Below are 22,014 nucleotides of genomic sequence, written 5' to 3'. Positions count from 1 at the left end.
TTGAAATGATGATCCTAAAAGTTCCTTCCAGCTTTCATTCTTTTTTTGTGTGTGTGGGGAAGATCAGCCCTGAGCTAACATCCGCCAATGCTCCTCTTTTTGCTGAGGAAGACTGGCCCTGGGTTAACATCTGTGCCCATCTTCCTCTGCTTTATATGGGACACTGCCACAACATGGCCTGACAAAGCGGTGCATCGGTGCGTGCCCGGGATCTGAACCCGGGCCGCCAGCAGCGGAGCGCGCGCACTTAACCACTATGCCACAGGGTCGGGCCCTTTCATTCTTTTTTGTGATTCTCGTTTTGAATTTTATTCTGTTTATTGCTGAGAATTTCAGTTGCTGTTCTCAGCATTCAGAAGCCACATTTGAGGATGAAAGCTTCGTTATTTACTGCACTGACAGAAGACATAGGCTCTGTGGAAAGCCAGGGGCCCCCATGCCAGGTGCAGGGCTCAGACACTTCACCACTGGGTATTTCCCAAAGCCAGTTTCTATTTCTACATTTCCTCCAGTGACACTTTCTGGTCACAGAAGGACTGAAAGGAGGAAGAGGGTAGGTTCCATCTAGTTAGGAGACAGAGGATAGGATCCAGCTGCTCTGCCCTCTTCATCCCCATCCACCCTAGCTTCAAACTGTTAGAAAGTCTTGGGTTGAATTTTCATTTACATTTCCTTGGATTCTATGGCCCATGTCTCATATCCTTAATACAAACCCTTGTCATTTAGAAGATGCTCTGAAATTTATGAGGGACTTTCTCACACATCACTTTGTTTGATATTCACTAGTTCTTCCCTAGGTCTAAGATATTCTAAAACCTTGTTTTTGGACCAGAGCTCAGAAAGCTAAGGTGAAGGGAGAACCCAGCACACCAAAGGCAAGATATCCTGGAGAAGTTCTTCACTGATTCACAGTGGGATAGAGGATAATCATTTAAACCCTCTTAGCCTCAATTTTTTAAATGAAGAATCAGACATTTAGCCCCAAAGATCTTGCCTCCTCAAAGACACTCCTAAGTGTATCTCAAAACACATTCCTCTCCCAAAAACCATGTCTTGAGTTTTCAAGAATAAGGTTGAAGTTTCCCTCTAAAGCAATGATTTTCAAATTAGCTTCACGTTTTAATGACCTGGGAAACATTCAAATTTACTGATATACTAATGGCTGGGTTTCTCCCATCTGTGATTCTGATTTAATTTCTCTGGAGTGTGGTCTGAACTCTGAACTTTTAAAAACGTCCCAGGTGATTCTAATGTGCAGTCAATGTGGAAAGCACTGCTCTGGTATCCATCATGGGTCCTGTGGGCATTTCATAGGTGAAACCTAGTGGAATATTTACCTTCCCTCTCAAGCTTCCCCTAAAGGACATCCAGATGGGCTTTTCCAGCAGTTGAACCATTCTTTGAGTGCCTGTGGTCTCTCTTTTTCTCACACTAACCAGTAGCACTACCTTCTCCCACCATGTTGCAAAAAGACATGAGAAGATATTAAAATGGGGCTAAAGGGACTTCCTATTAATGAACAAAGAAATAAAGATTGTAACATTTCTTAGTATATTTGTGCAAAGAAAAACAATGGCATCTTTATCCTTTGATAGAGACTATAGTCCAGCAAAGAAAACAGGGAGGTGTTCCAAGGGCAAACATGTCTTTCCTGTGACAGAAGGATGTACACACAGCAAACTTCAAAGGGTTTTAGAGGCGCTCCCTTACTGGCTTTATCTGTGGACATCATCAATTTCCAAATGATGTCATTGCAAGTAAGTATATGTGCATTCATCTTTTATTAATCACTTACAGTAACATTCAAAAAAAATGCCAGCATTTCAGAGAGAAAATAGCATAATTGCAAGAAGTTGGGACGTAATTATAGTTAATATAATGTTCTACAATGACACCTTGATCTTATCAACCTAGGACTAAGCCTTATTAATCAATACGCTGTCACTAACTCAGGCTGATTACGGGAGAAGCACCAGAGTGAGCAATAAGTCCTACATCTTCGGAATCAGAGAACAATCAAGACCACTACTTTAAGCTTTTTTCATTCATGCATCCATAAAAATTTATTATGAAACTTTTGTTAGGAATCTTTGTATAAAAAGAAAAATCAGAAAAAATCCCTGACTTCAAGAAGCTCAGAGTCTAATGGAGAAACATTCAAGTCATGGCAATTCCACTTAAAATCCTTTGTTCAGTCCCACACTGTGAATTTTGATTCTGATACTGGTCTCTCCACTGGCAGCCTGACCCACCTGCTCCATGAGCAGGGACAACCTGACTTAAGTGAATGAGTTTGTCTTATGGGGCTCTCCAATGACGGGTAGACCCCAGCTGGACTCTTTGTCCTGTTTGGGGCTGCCTATCTGCTGACGCTTTTGGCAACGGACTCATCATCCTCTTTATCAGACTGGATGCACGACTACATCTGCCCACGTACCTCTTCCTCTGCAACCTCTCAGTCATGGACATCTGTTGCACCTCCAGATGCTGGTGCACGTCCTGCTTGAGAAGGCCATCTCCTTCACCCGATGTGGGACCCAGCTCTTCTCTCTGGCCCTATGGGAAATCGAGTTCCTGCTGCTGGCCGCAATGGCCTATAACCACTACGTGGCTGTCTGTGACCCCTGCACTACGTGGTGGTGATGGGCCCCCTACCACCTCTTGATGTGTATGTGTGGCTAATTCTACAGTGGAGACAGTGGTCACCGTGTGCTTGCCCACTTGTGGGCACCACCAGCTGAACTATGTGGTCTGTGTAAATGTCACACACACCAGGTTGTCACCGTGGGCTCTAGCACAGTGATGTTGCTGGTGCTCTGAGCTGAATGCTGGGTGGCAACTCAGTTGTAGAAATAAAGAAATGCACAAGAACTCAGAAGTGGAAAGAGGAAACCTTGCCCTAAGGACAATGAAGCTTGTATTAAGGGATAAAGTATTTGTGCAACTGTGCACGTGTGTGTATTTTGGAAAGAAATACTCTGTTTTTGAAGGCATAGATGAATAACTAGTGACTTGAGCTCTGGAATCTTCTTTAGAGCTCTGACTTTTTCCCAACAAGATTCAAAAGCAGTTTACACCAATCAGAAATGTAACATTTGTTGGCTGAGTGAACATTGGCATAATTCCCATAATCACTTTCATCATTGCCCTTACTGACAACTTCACCATCTTCAGTCTATCAATCAAATCCCACATTTAATGAACACCTTCTCTGTGCCCAGCCCTGACTCCCTTCATCACCAGAGTTACCATCACAACTCCCTCCTTCTAAGTGCTGAGAGCATCACAGGGCCTGGGACACTATGCATGCCTAGGAGAATATCAATCAGTAAACAAATTCCTGTGAAGCTCCACTGTGTACGATGCACTGTAACAGGAGAGATACACCAAGTCTAATATGGGGTTCTTCCCCACAACCTGGGGATTATTTAAAAAGATAAGAGATAAATACCAAAAGGAAATTGCAACATAATCCAACCATGCAAAAAGTACCATAAGGCAAATTTTGATGTATTATCAAATATGAGATAGAGATTAAAATCCCCATGGAATTCATGAAATTCCCCATGAAGGGGAGAAATCCAGGTGGTTTGTAAAGCAAATAAAGGGAAATAAAAAGTTAAATTGGGCATCAGAAAATGGTAGAATTTGGAGAGATGAGGGAGGAGAGAGAGAGAGATTCATTCTTGTTGAGGGGGAATGACGTAAGCCAGGTGTGGAGGTAGAAAAAACTGAGGTAGACAGACATCTGGGCGAGAGTGAGCAAACCAGTTTGGTTAGAGCAAAAATTTAATTCTGAGGCATTGTGAGGAGGTGAGGCTGGAAAGAGGGGATGTGCATAGTAGGGCTTTTTAAACAAGGCCAAGGAATTTGCATTAGAGGCAATGGCCAGACAGCAGAGTTTTTGATATGGAGAACAGTACATTGAATATAGTATTCTAGAACCTGTCCTCTTTCTCTGCCTGATAGACTCAGACCTGCCTCAGTCCTCCAGGCCTGATAGACTAACCGAAATAAAAATAAATACCACAACTTTTTTCTTCTTTTTGTCCAACAAACTCTCTATTTCATGTTTCTCTAGAGGGAGTAAGTGAATCAACTATTTATTATTCCACCTCGTCTAGTCAGGGCAGACTTCACAGACCAGGTAGAGTTCAAAGACCAAGAGTTGGGAAACTAGAGGATATAGAACAGACATTGTAGGGCCAGCCCCGTGGCTTAACGGTTAAGTGTGCGCACTCCACTGCTGGCGGCCTGGGTTCGGTTCCCGGGCGCACACCGACGCACCGCTTCTCCGGCCATGCTGAGGCCATGTCCCACATACAGCAACTAGAAGGAAGTGCAACTATGACCTACAGCTATCTACCGGGGCTTTGGGGGGAAAAAAAGGAGGAGGATTGGCAATAGATGTTAGCTCAGAGCCGGTTTTCCTCAGCAAAAGGAGGAGGATTAGCACGGATGTTAGCTCAGGGCTGATCCTCCTCACACACACACACAAAAAAGAACAGACGTTGTCTAGAACATCAGAAAATGTTAGAGGTAAAAATGAATGAGCAGATCTGGAAGTTCAGAATTGAACAAAGGGTGTAACTGTAGATAAAGTACCGCCTGTTTTCCTTTTTCTTTCTTTTGATGAGAACATAACCAGACCATCTGAGGAACAATCTGAAGACTGAGTGAGATAAACAGAGCTTATTTGGTGTTGTCTATAATGTCACCTCTGACAGCACCCCTGTTTGGTCTTGTGCCCCATGTCAAGGGGCAAAACCTGGTTAGACAGGCCCCATGTGGTCAGAGAAGGTTTGGAGTTTGCTTTTGGAATATTGATTCACAAAACGAGTCTGAGTCTCACCAAAGGCACCAGCCTGGGCAAGCTCTCAAATCTTTTTTGTTTTTTTTCATGGAGAAGATATCAATGCATGAAGCTCAGGAGAGCAAACTTCAGGGTCCAACTCAGGAACTAAGTTAGGTGAGTATTTCTGGAATCACTCAGAGACAAGGGAGGGAGCAAATGGGTGCGAGGGAACATTGCTCTGCAGCCATTCTGAAAATTCACATGGTAGAGACTCCCTATGGCAAAACTTCCCTGCTTCTCCAGGAGGCCACAAATCCAATCTTTTTCCAGAACCAAATTCTCCCGTGCAGCATTCTTTGCTTCACGTGATCACATGACCAGGAATACCACTAGGGTCAGGGGAGCTTAGCCTAGAGCTCATTGACAGGTTTCAGGGTCTACGAGCACCCTGGAAATGGTGTCAAAATGGTATCTCATCCCATTTTATCACATCCTGAAGGAGTCCCTCTCTGAAGCGCTCTCCCCACAGCTCTCTGCATGCCCTCCTGTTGCACGCTCTCATAGGCCTCTGTGTTTTCCCTCAGAGCACTTTTCCCAATTTGTAAAGATGTACTCATTTGTCTAACTAGACACTTTATCCCTGACTCCCCACAAGACTGTCAACTCCACGGGGGAAGAAACTGTCTGTGATGCTCACCATTTCATCCCAGCACAGGGCAGTGTCTCCATGGAAGCCTTGAAAAAAATACACGTTAACTGAATAAATTCTCAAGCAATCTGTGGCCCCTCCAAGGTTAACACGTCTTGATTTACATGTTGGTTTGTATTAATGTGTTTTTAAATTTTATAAAGTGTCTTTATAAAAACTCTAACAGTGAGCTGTGATATCTGCCATGGTTGCTAAGATGGGTGTTTTGATAAGCTTTCCCGACACCACAGAACTGGACTTACCGCTAGGAAACGCTGCCTGAACAGGGCGGTGGAATGTCTAGCATGTGGTCAAGGGTCCATCAAGCTATCTGATTTCTCTTTGATCTAATCTGATTGCTAACGCATTTTCTCAGTCTTTTCATTTCTTTCCTCGATATAACAGCCCAATATAGCAACTATACGAAACATAACAGAGAAATGAAGTTTAAAGATCATAGCTAGGTAATATCTAGTAACTCTCTTCACATTCCTATTATAATTTCCTCCTTTCCCCTTTATAGCTTCAAAGAAAAAAAAAAAAAAACTTTTTGCTCTTCTCTTGCTTCCCTCAGCTGATGTCAAAATGCTACTTAAGTGAATTACTCTCTTGGAGTTGTGCTGTCTAGGGAGCATCTAGTGAACTCCAGGTACTTCAGCATCCGAATCCCTTTTCAGTGATTTATTATCTACCACGAGTGGACTTTCTTTATCTCAGTCACACACAGCATATTTGCTCTATTTGGCAATGGAAAAAAAAATTGAAAAAATTGGAAAAAATGGGAAAAACAGGAGTCGAAGAAAGAAAAAGAAAAATCGCTCTTTCCTGGTGGCTAGAAAAGTCGTCATTCTCTCGTTTCTCTGTGCTTTTCATACTGATGCAGATACAGAAAACAATTTTAAAAAATAATATTAACGATGTGTTATTACGATTACTTTTAAAAAGCCGTGTCAAGTACTATTTTTGTGTCACACGTCTACATTACCTGTCTCAACCTTTGCAGTTACTCAGAGGTCATCACGCTTACCCCATTTAATGAACCAGGAAGCTAAGGCATAAGGGCTCAGTGTACCCAGGAATACACATTACCAGAATGTAGACAATCTCTATTTTAAAAAATTAAAATGCTATTGAAAGTAATAAAAGAAATTGTGAACAAATAGAAAGACATAACCATACCCTTGCATGGGAAGACTCAATATCATGGACATATAAGTCTCCTTATGTTAAATTACACAGTTAACAGGATCCAACTTAATACAAAAAGGGGGAGGTATTTTTGTTTGGAACCAGACAAGGTTATTACAAAAATAATAGCCAAGAAAGTTCTGAAAAAGAAGATTAATCAAGAAGAACTAGTTTACTGGTTACTCAAACATCATAAACATAAAATAGTGAAAATGCAGTGGTTGGCACACTTTCCCAGTTTTGGCATTATAGTACCGCCAAACAAGAGGTCACTATTGGGAGAAGCTGGCTGAAGGGGACATAGGGCTCTGGACTATTTTTACAGCTTCCTGTGAATCTATAACTATTTCAAAATAAACAAGCTTTAAAATATTAATATTAGAATCAATATCAATCTGTTATCACAGATTCTCACAGTCTGGCTCCTTGTCATTCAGATTCTGTCTTGGGACTCAAATATAGTGACTCCTCATAGAAGCCTTTACTGGTCACCCTATAAACATCACCTCTCTCCCCTCTCTCACGTTACCATGCTTTAATTTCTAATTATCTCTCATTATTGGAATTATCTGACTTTCTTTTTAATTGCCTGTTCCTCCCAACAGAATATAAACTCTATGAATATTGTCTACTTTACGCATCATGGTTTCCCTGTTCCTAAACAGTGTCTGGTGTATAGTAGCTGCTCAGTAGACTATTGGAAGAATGAGTGAATAAATCAATGTTATAGTTTGATAGCATTTATGTATAAAAACATATAGAATATAATGTGCATGTTGTGTGCACTTGTATATGTCCTATATGTGTTACACACACACACACATTTGTAACCAAATAAAGAATTTGAGGAACTAGAGGACAAAGGTGGGATACACCTTTACTTTTCATTGGATACATTCTTTACATACACATATGTGTTACTTATTCAATAAATGCTTCCAAAATAAAAATGAAGGTTAGGCAGAGGAAGAGACATGCACAGAGGAGAATTATAAAAAGAGCAATCAAAAAGTAGAAGAGAATCTGAGAGAGCATAGTGTCATAGATACCAAGGAGAGTTTCAAGGATGGAGTGATCAACAGTGGCAAGTGATACTACTATTTCTAGAATAATATCACACTCGAGTCAGAGATGACTTTAGAGATTTCTAATCCAGCCCATATGTCTAATCCAGTAGACCATCATACTCAGCTGTGCAAACCTCAGCAAGGCCTGGCAGCTAAACAACAAAGCCCTCGTCTGGAAATGCTCTCCACCAGAGGTCATGCAGTGAGTCCCAGGCCCCGCCAGAACCCTAAAAATGTAGAAAACCAACTCAAATCCTGTTTAATCACCTGCCGGAGTGGGAAGTAACATTGGCTTTCATTTTAAATGCTGAAATCTTTAACACTGTTTCAAAATTTGTACCTGGGATTTGTTTTCATCAGGTATGGTGAGGTGACAGACACACAGACAACTGCCTTTGAAAGAAGAGTTTATCAATTCCAGTTCCTGAGAGAAGGGGGTACACCACACCATGAAAGACACATGGGGAGGCACCAAGTCAGTCAGGAGGCAGAGGAGAGAGGAGAATGTATGGCCCTCAGCCTTTATTGTGGTTTCTGTGCGAAGAAATGGGCCAGGCAGGGTAGGGAAGCTTGAGCTAAGCTTGCTCAAGGCTTGGATAGTTTGAATAATGTGGGGGGCTCACAAATATAGGAGTGGTCTCTTGCTGTCCCGTCTAGTTGACCTGGCCCAGGAGTGATATGGCAGGGAGACTGTTGGCTTGGTGCTTGAGAGTGACATAAAGGAAGTGGTTGTGATATGGGCTTTGGATTGGTGGGTTTGCATAGGAAAAGTGTGCTCAGAAGGAAGTTGGTTTGCTGTCTCCAGGAATTATCTAGCTCTGGGAGGGGCAGCCTCTCCCCGGCCAACAAGAATCCTAAGATGTCAAAACATCATATAGTTAAAAAATGAAAAACACGATTAATGCAAACATGGACTCCAAAAATGATACCCTAGACAGTGTGTGTGACTTCTCAAATACAAATTTGTGAGAGCTAGTAACCGCTGAAGAAAATCTCACAGCCCTTTGTATAAGTGCCACTGGAATTTCATCAAATCAAGCTCAGCCAGAAACGATCCCCTGCCCAGCAATGCATCTATTTCAGAGGGTCCCTCACTTGGCTGCACACTGGAATCACCTGAAGACCTTTAAAAATACTGATGTCTGGGCACAACCTCTAGAGATTCTGACTTAATTGGTCTTGGTGAATGTGGGGCATTGGAATTTTTAAAAGCTCCCGTTAGGTGATTCTGAGGAGCAGCCAAGGTTGAGAACCTCTGCCCTGTGTATCAGCAACTCCAGCCTTTCACAGTGGAAGAGGCTGTCCTCCTCCTGCTTAAGTGTAATCCTTCTGCTTGGGTTCCAGATCCCATCTTCATCCACTCCTCAGATAGCTCTACATTACTTGCTGCTACTATCTCCCATGCCTTGAACTGGAGCGTGTAAACACCTTTAAGATAGGAAAGTTTCAATTACTCAGATTGCACAGGTCCTTTTCCTTGAAGTGGCAAGTTCCAACTAGGGGGAGGTGGCTCGATTAAGAAGTATGAGCAGTTCCCAGTCAATGAATAGTTCCCCAGGCTAGGTAGGTAACAGGAGAAGCAGGTTAGAAGGGAGAGAACGAGAACTCAGTCATCCAGACTGGATAAAGAAAAGTGAAGCAAACATGGAAGATGCTTATTAAATCCTCAGTGAAATTTCTCTGCAGCTGAGACAGTTCCCTGCATCTAAGCTAAGGTCCACTTACAGAGGTAATATTTGTGTGGCCCTTTTAGAGACCACGTTTCTCCACGAAATTTGAGATGTAGGTAACAGGTCAGCCTTTCTATTAATGACTTAAATCTTTTCCTAGAGCTTCTGAAATTCCAATCCCTCATGGTGGAGAATTAAGGTTTCTGTGATCCTCCTGACAATGGGCAAATGTACCTTCTTCATCCTATAATGGGAGGGGGAAACCTCCTGACCACATACTCTTCCTTAATCCATCAGGTGGCCCACTTAGCTGCTCCTAGTGTCCACAAGCCCTGCAGTGTCTGCTTCCTCCTCTGGTTGCACCTGGTGTGTTCGTCTTAGAGCCTCATCACAGAGGACCAAGTTGTCTGTCTCCAGACCTCAGCTGCTCCTTGAACGAGTCATTGCCTTTGTGGGAAACAGAGTGAATTTAATCCATTCTGTGTCATTACAATTAAATCACACATCCTTGAAGAGGAAAGCAAAGTCCTTCAATTGAACATTGCTGGCACATGGCACCTGTATGGACAATGCTGGGCTCTTGGAGAAAGCTGGCAGTGTGAAGATTATCCCTGGGGCATTGAGCCAGGCTATCTGGGTCTGAATCCTCTTCCCTCAGATTCCTCTAAACTTTCTGGGCCTCTGAGTCTTCACTGGATAACCTGGAGTTGATATTAGTACCTGTGTCACATCCTAGGATGTAATAATTAAAGTTAATATAGATAATCCACTTAGAACAGCGCCTGAGACTGTTAGCTATTATCATTAAGTGCATCATCAGTGGGAGATATTTTCTGATGGGCAGGATTAGATGCTGAAGTTCTGAAGTGTTCTAGGCAAAGAAAATCTTTAGCCTTACGCCTCAAGCCCTAAACCTTGAAATGACTTACCTTGGAAGAAAAAGAATGTTTATGTGTTAGGGTATGGGCAAATGGAGTGTTGTTTAAAATAGTAGGAATAAAAGAAAGAAGGTTACATTTAACTTTTTTCATCTGCTTGGGTAGGTCTTGGGTACATCAGTATTATCTTTGCTTTTGCTTTTTTGTTGTTGTTTCAGGATGAATTGAGGATCCCAAAGTGGTTGTGGTTTTTGCTTTGCTGGACTGCTCTTTGCCTCTTTCCTGTTATGTAAGGGAGTTCTGAGATGGGAAGGCTAGTGGAGTGAAATGCCTGGGAAGACTGACAACTGGCTTGGGGCTTGAAGTTGAGATCAACAGGCAGATCAGTCAGCATTTAGGTTGCATTACAAAAAATATTAATAACAATCCGCTCTAGTAAAAGAAGCAGAAAAATCATTTATAAGGGATTGTAAAAGACCTGTAGAATCTTTAGGAGGGCTATAGAGTTGGGCTTGGAGGCAATGAAGCCAGGAGCCTGTTATAGCACACAGTAGGACTGCTTTGGAGAAGACCCCATGGTTCTGCTGGTAGGAACAGACTGTATATCAAGCTGGGAATCAGATGGCAGATCATCTGCCCTGAGAACCTGGATGCTTCCATAGCCTCCTTCTCTGCACAGGATGCCTGTTTCTTCATATCACTCTTTCCCGAAACAAATCATGCACGGACATCTGATTTAGGAAGTTTAGGTTACGGGGAAAGAGGCAGCTGTAATGGAGAAAGTGATTTCTCGGGAAGATCAAAGACATTTAGGGTGATTTATAGGAAGGCTTGCTGTGCGATGTGTGAGGTAGCCTCCCTCCCTCAACCCGTCAAACTCCACAGTGATATTGATTACCTGTCAGTGAATTGGGATTTATGGTTCGTGTGGAGGATGCAATTCCATCCTGGTCACAAGGCAGGAGAAGGAAACTAAGGAGGCTCACTTATGATATAGTTATGCTTGCAATATATGTGTCTATTTCAGCTTTGTCAAATATTACTGCTAACCCTGAAAATAGTTCATCATTGAGAAAATGTTTTGCCACATGTTTAGTTGAAATAAAAGCTTCAGTAGAAGAAATTCACTCCAAATTAAAGAAAAAACAAATCATTTTACCCATAATATTCCTTCCAAATTTATATTATCAAAGAGTATATCATGATGTAACTCCTTTTTTTCCTATAAGAACCATATTATAAATGATGGGCTAGTTTTCTGACTAAAAATTGTTATTAAATTAACCCTCAAAATGGCCAGAAATATAAAATTAAAGTGCTATGACTTTTAAAATTATTTAAGATAGTGAGATAAAAACTCTAATGTCTTATAAAATGTGCATAAGCTGTACCTATTTTTAATGCAAGGATCTCAACCATTAAAGGCACATATGGATCATAAAAAATATAACCTGACATTATTGACTTGGTTTTTAAAAATAATATGCTACCTTTAGTAATATTTAATAAATCACTTTATTGTTTTTCTTCTAATTTAGAGTAAATATTTGGACAAACTAGGAATCTTAAAACTGTTTTTCAAGAATATTTGAAATAGATATCTTTTTTTGCTTTAAATAAACTCCTCTTTCACAATCTGAAGCCTTCAAAATCATTCCACTGATCTGAATGCTACTCAACCTTGTAGGGTAAGATTTAAATACATGTTTGATGGTGGTGATATTAATAATGATTAGAGTACTTCTCCCACTAGAATTCTTAAAATTTAAAGAGCCAGCCTAATATAAGACTTGGAGTCTGGCTTAGGAAATACTCGACATTGGGCAAACCTTGTGGAGTCCAACTCAGCCTCAATTTTCTTCTTCCTCAAATGAGATAGTGTCTATGAATTTCCTAGAAAGGAATTAAGGATGACACAAATGTAGAGTTTCTTCCTTTATCAGGATAAGGAGATGTGGATTCCCCATCTAGCAAGATCAGAGCTGGGGAGCCATCTTTCTTATGAGAACTAGGGGAATTTCTCTGGACTTTTTCTCACTGGACTTAGAGCTAGGTGGGCAGAGGGAGGAAGTCTGTAAGGCAGTTTCTTAGGGCAGCACCCTTACCTTTCACCCTTTCTTCAGGACACTGACAGTAAGCTCACTCTTTAACAAGCATAGAGGCAAGATGAGAAAGGTTCTTGTTGCCTCTGTGAATAGCTCCTGGACCCAGATTTGCTCTTCTATAACCATTCCCAGCCCCTACACTCACTTTCCTTTTTGACCTCCCTCTGGCTTCAGTGTCCCCATGCCCACCTGTCTGCCCAGAAGCAGGCTTCCTGGGCTGGAATCTATCCCCTCCTTGAGGATCACTCCCAGCTGCCGTCTACAGCTACACAGGCTGAGAGCTCTGGAGCTTTCTAACTTTAATGCAGAGCTTGTGGAGTGGATCCAACCAGCGAAGCTTGTAAAGAGGTATTTCCAAAACATCTTTCACAAAATCCCAAGGGTGGCATAAAACACTGTGGATTTGATGCAGAGAACTGAGGGAACAGTTTACATTTCCCAAAAGAGAAAAATGAGAAAACTTTAAGTTTACACAGCTCTATAGGACAGAGGAAAATGTGTGAGGGGAAAAACTTAGTGTTTATTTAGAGCATTGATTTGACTAGCAGTTTTCTTCTAAAGTGTTGAAAGTATTTCAAACATAAAAATACCTACCATTCCTTGAGGGTTTACCATAGACTAGACACTGTGCTGAGTGCTTTACGTGGATTATCTCATTTCACCCTCACAGAGCCCCATGAGACAGATACTGTCATTCTCCCCATTTTACATGTGAAGAAACTGAGGCAATAGAGACTTTCACTTGCCCAATGTCATAAATTGACAATCTTGGGAGCCAAGATTCAGATGTGGCCATTCAGAATTTGGAACTTACACCCTTAGCCACTAGGTTCTGCTACTTCCAGCTGGTCCTTGGTCTGCTAAGCAGAGAAAACCTCCTCTGCTACATGGAGTGCATCTGAGACTGAAAAAGGTTTGAGAGTCTAGGGAAGAGGTCACAGCCAGGACAAGACTCCCAGATTTCAGACCACTAGATCTCATATATGTTGTGTTCCAGAAACCAAGAGGAACTGGCTTGTTGAACATGTTGAATTCTCAGGCTCTAAGAAGAAAAGAACTTTATTCCTTCCCACCTCCATACCCTCAAACCTGCACTGTGGTTATAGTCTTTCCCTTACCCTTGGAATAAATTCAAAACATGTAGCATAATGTACTGCTTCCCGTGGAAAATATAAAGGTCCAGTCACATTCAGTCCCCAAAACATTCTCATTTCAGTCCAATGTGAAATAAAAATTCTGAACCTCACTCTAAGTTGAAGCTTCTCCTCACCCCCAAGCCCAGAAACTTGAATTAGGAGAGTTAGCCTCTTCCTTCTTTTCTCTCCTTCGTCTTCCTCACCTCCTTTCTCTGCCTGGCCTCCACTAGACTGCTTCTGACTTTTCCTGGATTGGAGAAAGGGAAATACATAGGTAAGGGGCGGAAACGTCTTTGTTGACTGGCAATAGTGCCATTTAGGAGCAAATTCTCAAGGCTGGCTGGCTGGACTCAGAATGACCTTCATGGTTTCCTCGGAGGTTCTCCAACTGGGCCCATTGCAGCTCCCTTGCTGTAGGCAAAGCTTCTGCTTCCCTACTTCACCTCCCCAACTCCCTCTCCTCCACTAACCACATACAATTCCTCCCTCAATCCTTTGGTATCTTAAGGTCCACCCCCTCTCTTAAGGTCACATTTCCCCTCCAAGTAGTCTCTAGGGAGAAAGTCAAAGTTACACTTGGCCAGCTCACTTCCATGAAGCCCACCTCTAGTCTGCAATAATCCCTTGAGCATCTCTGCTGTACCATCAGGAGAGATGCCATTGACTGCTTCTGCAGCTCTCTTCCTTCTCTCTGCTCTGCCTTCTCAAGCCTCTCTATCCACAGCTCCTATCACCAGTCCTTAGGCTCCCCAAACTTGAAGGGGTGCATATTAACTGGTAGAAGGGAATGAATAGCTTCAGGTGGAGGGGGAATCTCCCCATCCCTCATACATAGAAGTGAGGAAGGACAAACATCAAAGAATACCAACTTTATCCAAAAATTTCTTCTCTCCAATGTCTTCCCCCACCTCTTAAGTTTCAGCCCTTTAATTCTGGGCTAGTGGAATGAGACTAGAGCCACCAATCAGTTTTGGAAACCCTCTTCTAAATTCTGCAAAAGTGAGCAAGTACTTCACTTTGGAAGGTGTGGGTATGAGGCATTGGTCTGCTTGTTCTCACACAAAGACAAAAACTGAGACAGAATCCATTTTATCACCCTTTTATACAAGGTTCAGAGGCTTTAGAGAAACAGGAGGGAGCAGCTGGGTGGTGAAGATGTCCTAGTATCCAGCGACAGATGTTTAAGTAGCTATCATGGCGTAGAATGCTTCTGGGAACTGGGCGGTCAATAAGTCGTTGGCTGTTGTATCCTGAGACAGCCTAACTCAGGGCCAAGGGAGTCAAGAGGCTCAACACGGATAGTCCCACACCCACCACATGGAGGCCACTCTAAACTGAGCTGGCAAGAGGCCTCCCTCATCATGGAGCTCATAATTGGTAGAGAAATCACGTGTTCTGAGGAGAGTCATGGTTTTTCATTTGCATTATCTACAAGAAAGCTGATGATCAGGCAATTCCAAAAACAGAGTCCGTGGGCTGACGACAGAGATGGAGAAATAGAAGGAGGTCAGATGTGAGACAAGGAAAGATATGGAGAACAAAGCAGGAGCATCATTAATTGTGAATTAATGCTGGGGAAACCTGGGGACAGAGAGTAAGGGAAGAGATTAGAATCTGTTTGTGTCCTATTGCTGCTGTAACAAATTACCACAGATTTAGTGGCTTAAAACAGTACATTTGTTCTCTTACATTTCTAGAGGTCACAAGTCCAAAATCAATTTTACTGGGCTGAGGTCAAGGTTTTGGTAGGCCTTGTTCCTTCTGGAGGCTTCAGAGGAGGATCCTTTCCCTTGATTTTTTAGCTTTCAGTGGCCACCTACATTCCTTAGCTTGTGACTCCTTCCTCACATCACATCAAACTCTTGCTTCTGTCATCACGTCTCTTTTTTCTAACTCTGATCTTCCTGCCTCCTTCTTATAGGGACCCTTGTGACTACATTGAGCCCACCTGGATCATCCAGGATAATGTCCCCATCTCAAAATCCTTAACTTAATCACATCTGCAAAGTCCCTTTTGCTATATAAGGTAAACATTCACAGGTTCCAGGAATTAGGATGTGGACATATGTGGGCCTATGTGGTAGGGGGGCCAGAGGGGAGCATTATTTAGGCCTACCACAAGATCCAAAATGTTAGAGCAAAATCGAGGCATATGTTTAGGCCTGGAGGCGAGTCAGAAAACTCTAGAGAAAAAAGCAAGTCAGCTTCCTTGTCTAAAGCCCAGGAAGCCAATTCTGCCTAAAAGTAGTGGGAAACAACCAGCCAGATGTCTTTTCTCTGCTCCTTTCAGGTTTTAAGAGACATCATTTTACTTAATTGGGTTATGGAAAAGATCCTGAAGCAGAAAGATAACTCTTCCCCTTCTGGTAGCCTCTATGTAGAGAATTTCAGAATGTCAGAGCATAAAGAGACCTCTACATTCTTCCATTTGCAACCTCTTCATTTCAGAAAGGAAAGAATAGTGGAGGCAGCATGTTCTAGTGAAAAGAGAATAAGGTTTGACATCAGATATATCTCGATTTTCATCTCAGCTGGTTCTTCACGAACTGTCGAGCTTTGGCTGAGTCTGTGCCAACTTCACAGAGTTCTGAATTTAACAAAATAAAGTTTTTCCTACTCATTCCCTAGGACATGGCACATTCTCAGTCCTCCCTTTAGGGCCAAGCTCATGCCAAGCTAGGTCATCTAGCTCAGAAGGGACTCTCAAAAAGAATAAAACAGTCTCTTTTAGCAAAATACTTCACATGTGTTATATTTAGTGATCAGTATCTGATTGTTATTTACCCACTTGATCCCATGGTAAGACCTGTTGTGGCTGCATTTCTCATTTCCTCTTCTACCCACATGGATCCACAGCCCCAGTCACTTCCATCCCTGGAGGAACGGAATGGAGCAGAATGACTGGTAACCCAGGACAAAGGCCAAGAGGAAGAAGCTGAAGGCTAGATCAGGGTTGGGCTGCATATGGAGCCCAGGGAGTAAAGGAGCCAATGGGGAGAGGAGATAGAAGAATCTCAGTAGACATTCATGGAGTTGAAAATGTAAGTCCAACCTGTCCATGAGGGCAGGTGTGATGAGCGGAATAGGGGGAGAGAAGACATGCCTGCTTCCCCATCCAAGACGGACACTGTGTGGGGAATAGTAGGTCTAATAGAGAATACTTTGGGAATATTAGATCAATATAGTTTTGTCTTTATTAATTCCAAATTTCTAGTTGTCCTGAGACACCTAAACCAAAACCCACACCTTTTGGATTTGAACACTGAGATTTTGATAAACTAGGAGCACAGGGAACTCAGGATATGGTATAGAGGAAGTCCCTGAATTCCCTAGGGGAGGTAAACCTTTGTGGCGGAGGTGTGAGGAGAAATAGAGGAAGAGAAAAGTAAGAGCAGCAACAGGCAAATATATGAGGCCTGACCACCCCTCTGAGGGATGGAGTCCCTGAGGACAGAGAAGAGACAGGATGAGGAGAGGGCCAAAGTAGAAAAGCTCTCCTGATGCCCATTTGGAGACCTGGCAGAAGACCATTGCTCAAGGGGGCCCAGAAACTCCAAAGAGCTTGAGGGAAAACAGAGCTGCAACAGTGGAGCAGCGTGCCAGATAGGCCAATCTGAGACAAGCTCCTGGCTCCTAGAACATGGGATGTGTGTCTCAAGTTCCTGTATGCCTCAAATGGGAGGTGGAGAAGGCAGCTGCAAGTTGTACCAGAGATCCTACCCGAGTAGGATCAGGTTGGTGGAGAAAAAGGGTTACAAAGTAAACTTCCTAAGGCGGGGGCCCCAAAGGAATCACAGTCAGTACTTGGAGGTGATACGTGTGTGTGTGTGTGTATTTGTGTGTGTTTGGGGGAATCACATGGAAAAATCCCTAAGTGGGGCCATTTCAACAATAAGATTGCCACTCAGCTCTGAGAAAGCCAAGAAACAAACAGTCCCTGGGTCCCTCTGCCACAGACTTCAGCAGCAGATGCCACAGGCTAGATCCAGATGGGCCACATGTCAGCAGAAACCAGCCATGTGTATATGCACAGAAAAGAGTAACCGCTCAACTGCAGAGACCACCACCAGGACTAGCATGAAGTAAGAGGGATTCTACACCCTCATCCCAAGTTCCATGTTATCCCATAGTATCAGTGTTTCTTTTATACCCAGAAGCCACCTTGAGAAAGGAGAGAAAGAAATAAACCATTCTGATCAAACGTTGAACTTTATATGATTTAAATGTTTACCTGGAAAGATTATTTTAAGTAAAAAAAGACTGTTTACACTGTAGGAGATTTAAGATCTTTTTAATTGGCATATTGTTTGTTTTTCTCCCCTTTCCATTTTACTCATCAGGATGTAGATGCAGGTAGATGAGATCACTGTAGACAAGAAAGAAGCTACATTTTCACTGAACATCCATGCAGAATGTATTTAAATTCGCTACCCCACCACATAGACAAATTGATCTTGAAGTAAAGATTGGTCTGGACTCATGTGTACGCTGGTAAGATGTAAAGGAAAGACTTCTTTTCCAGAAGTGGGCTATACAGTACCCATCCAATGTTAATCCATAATAAGGAAATTACATAAGCTTTTAAGGAGATGATTCTTATAAAGCCTTTAGTACTCAGTAAGTATTAGTTATCAAATCTTTCTTTCTCATACCCACCAGCACCACTTAAGAGGTTTCCCCTAAGTCACATATTTGGTCAAGCACAGAGACAAGACCAAGGCACAGAAATACTATTTTAAATTTTTCCTAGTGTGTAGAGGGAGGAAGCAGAGCAGTATTCAGGCTCTCTCATTACAGAGCCTATTAGTGATGAGTTATAAGGCTATTGAAGCTGCTGTGAAGTACAGAGGTCATCAGTCCAAGTAACCTGCTTCCTAGAAGGTGAATCTTCACATTTCATTGGGACAAGTTGGAGAAAAGTTAAGTCTGGTGAAAAAAAAAAATGAGTGGAAAGAAGTGAAAGAGGAACATGTATAATGGAGAACCAGTCATGGTAGTTCCTTGGGAGTGAACTAAACTATCCCTAGTAACAGGAAAGTCTTGTGGCAAGGAGATATTAGGATGAAGGAGTAGAGGTGGAGAAGTGGGTGGTGGCGGGGCAATTCCAAAGGTGTGAAGGGAAAGACTCAGGCAAGCAGCAGGCCTCGGGCTGCACAGACACAGCAGGAAGTGAATTTACTCCAAGGGCTGGGGATCCAAATAGTTCATAACATATGTGTTGTGTCAGTGAAACAAAGGAGAGAATTACTCCTATCTTCTCAAGATCACAATTTGGAACCCATGATGATCTGCCTCCATCTCAGACCTCAAGATCTAGGATGAAAAGAGAGTACTACAATGTCCTCACTGGAAAACCTAGACTTCCAGAGCTGCAAGATCCTAGAGGTCTAATGGAATCTCTGTTTCACAAATGAGGAAACTGAGACCAAGAGAGGTTAAATGACATGCCCAGAGTCATAGAGCTATTTATACCAAAACCAGAGCAGACATCGATTATCTTGTCGCCAGTCCAGAGTGTTTGCCACCATAGGATATTTACAGACGTACCTGTCATGGTATAAATGATTCAATACCTGTTGTCGTATCTACTTTGCTGAGGCAGAATTTTAATTATACCCTCCCTTCACACCTCAGCACTCACCCACGTTGCCCAGAGGCCAATCAGTAGTGCTGAACAGTAAGCCAGTGAGTTGACTTCCCAGCATCCCTATCTCAATGTGATACATCTATATCAGCAATAATTTTCTAAATTTCTTTTGAATTCATAAGAGAAAAGTAATATATGTTTATTGTAGACATTTTTCAAAATATAGATGAACAAAAGGAAGAAAATAAAAATACCTATAAACCTATTACCAGAGATAACCCACTAATATTTTTTTATCATCCTTCCGTTCTTTTTCTATGCTTCTATCTTTATATATTCCAACTGTGTGTATATTATTTCTTGTTATTTAGAATCTTACTGAACCTACAACATTCTAGCCTGCTTTTTTCATCCAGGTACATATCATCCATGTTTGGAAAAGTAAGAATCATACATTTTTGTTTTACCAGCAAGGAAATAATTTTTAGATGATCAGACTTCCAGACTGTGTTTTCAGGAAGATGCTATGCGACAGTTCTTTCTCTTTCCCTTCTGAGTCACCTAGTCACTTCACACCAAGTGTACTTTTGACGTGTATCAGGAGTCCCATGTCTCAGACATCACTCTCGCTTTCTGATCTCCCTCACGGTGCCCTCAGACTTCTTCTTACCTCTGCCATCTTCTCAACTTTTGGCTCTAACTTTCAGTCAGAAGGTCCCATCAGTTTCTCCTTTCGATGGACACTGAGGTTGGGAGAGCTTTAGGTACTTTGGGTCCTGTGCTCAGCTGGATGCCGGAAAGAGCAAAGGTGAAAGTGAGATTCTACATGTCCTGCGCAAAAGGAAGAGCAGGATGTGAAACTACCGTTCCTCAGTCCATTGTGATTGAAGTCACAAATCCTCAAGATAATGTAACCTTTACCTTGTGGATATTGGCCAATTATTACAGAAAAATTCTTGTAGGTTACTCACTAACAGCGTCTCTGCCATCTTAATAAAGACCCATGTTCTATTACGTAAGAAACCGATAGGAAAATATTGAGAATAAAACTCCATCCTGACTCATTGTTTGCTCTATTCCTTCTAGTAATTTCTGTCAAGGGGTTGAAACTTTGTGGAAGATGATCAAGAATGGGGAGATCAAGCACAATGAAAGCCAAAAGAGCTTCTTGTGGTATGAAAATATGCAAAGGAAACAAAACTCAACAAGAATGTGATTTGAAGACCACCAATGAGCCAATGGAACCTATGGAAATCTTTTAACATCTGTGAACTCCGAACTTCTTAAAGGCCTCCAAGCTCTGGATATGATGTTTCTACTGTGCAATGCTTACTCACCACTCCCCAGTCACTAAACTACATGTGTGGAAAGAGAGGAGAAAGCGCATTCATCTTCTTCCCTTAGGAAGGAGATCAGGCTCTGAGACTTTAATTTCTCTTCTTCCCGATTAATCTCAATCCCTTCCCCAGGTCGGACTAGCAGATATTCCTGTCTCCTGACTCCTGCGAAAAGTACCTAACAATACCATAGTCTTGAAGGGCAGTGAAAGACTCAAAACAGTAAAGAGAAGGGCTCATTAGCCTGGGAACTAGAAGGACAATTAAAAGTTAAGATAAAATTTTTTCAAATGTTTATCCCCTAGGAAATTTAGAAGAGTGGGGAGCTGTGGTTGCCGAGAAGTGGGGGTACGGAGGAAGAATGAGTAAAGGAATACACCAAGATCAAGTAATTGCCCTCTGGGGATTCTTAGGTTCTGAAAAGTTATCACCTAAGACTGACAAAGTAAAACCTCCACCCCCAGGAAGAGGAAGGACAACTGCTTCAAGGACTTCCTGAGAGATGAGCTACCCACATCCAAAATGAGTTCTGTGCATGAGATGAGCATTCAGCCTCGGTGAGTCCCCCACAGGGAAGGTTAAGAGGAGGTGGTGAGAGGATAGAGACCAAATCCCTGGGAGCTGCCAGGACTGCCCTGGGATCATCTATGTGTTTTTCTCACTGATTGTAGTTGGAGGCGCTTTGATTCTTCCCATGACCTGGAGGATGAAACTCTGTTTTCAAGCCACTCAAAAGAGTCCTGGATCTTGGTCAATCAGCCAATCAACAATATAAACTGAAGTGCTCAATATATACAGACATACATTCAAAGAACTAAAGATTGTAGGTCAAATGTATAAGGCTCTTTCTTTGGCCTTACAGCATCTGCCTTACCTTAGACATAAGAAGAAGGAATGGACAAGGGCTGGGCTTGGTATAAAACAAAGATAGATGTAGACACCATCTTTTCTTGAAAAAGAGGATGGTGAATATTCTCAATCATGAAGAAGCATAATCCCTGTGGAACTAAGGCAGGTTTGGTCCCTGGTCTCATGGACAACTTAGTACTAGTGGTCATCCCACTCTAGGAAAGATCTGGGACTGACTTTGGAAATAAGCTCGTGTATCAGAGGCTACAAGTCTTTCAGCCTTGATCCAAGTGGGTCTCCCATTTCTATGTGTACGGCCCCTTCCCTATGTCTTTAGCCTCTGGTTTTCAAGTCAACCTGGTGCCATTCATTGGCACCTCCGCAAACAGTTATGTGTGATATGAATGTTTTGGTCCCCACACCCAGTAACCAGTAACCTCTAATTACCTGCAGTCACACTAGCTATGCATACTGAGAGTGAACAAAGAATGAAGAATTTCTTAGTCTTTTTCATACTGCTTTAAACTACATCTTACGTATATTCATTTATTGCAGATCATTAATGCTGGGAGAAATCTTGCTGTTTACCTCACTTGATCATTCTGCAGGTGAAGAAACTATGTCTCAAAAAGGTGGTGATTTATAATGATATCTTATGATTTATTGATACAGGTTGAAATCGAAGTCTCCTTACTACCTTTCTGTATACACCTT

This window comes from Ceratotherium simum, chromosome 1 (assembly GCF_057802395.1).
Source record: "Ceratotherium simum simum isolate JZ-2026a chromosome 1, ASM5780239v1, whole genome shotgun sequence".
Taxonomy (NCBI): domain Eukaryota; kingdom Metazoa; phylum Chordata; class Mammalia; order Perissodactyla; family Rhinocerotidae; genus Ceratotherium; species Ceratotherium simum.
Note: the sequence above shows the minus strand (reverse complement) of the source record.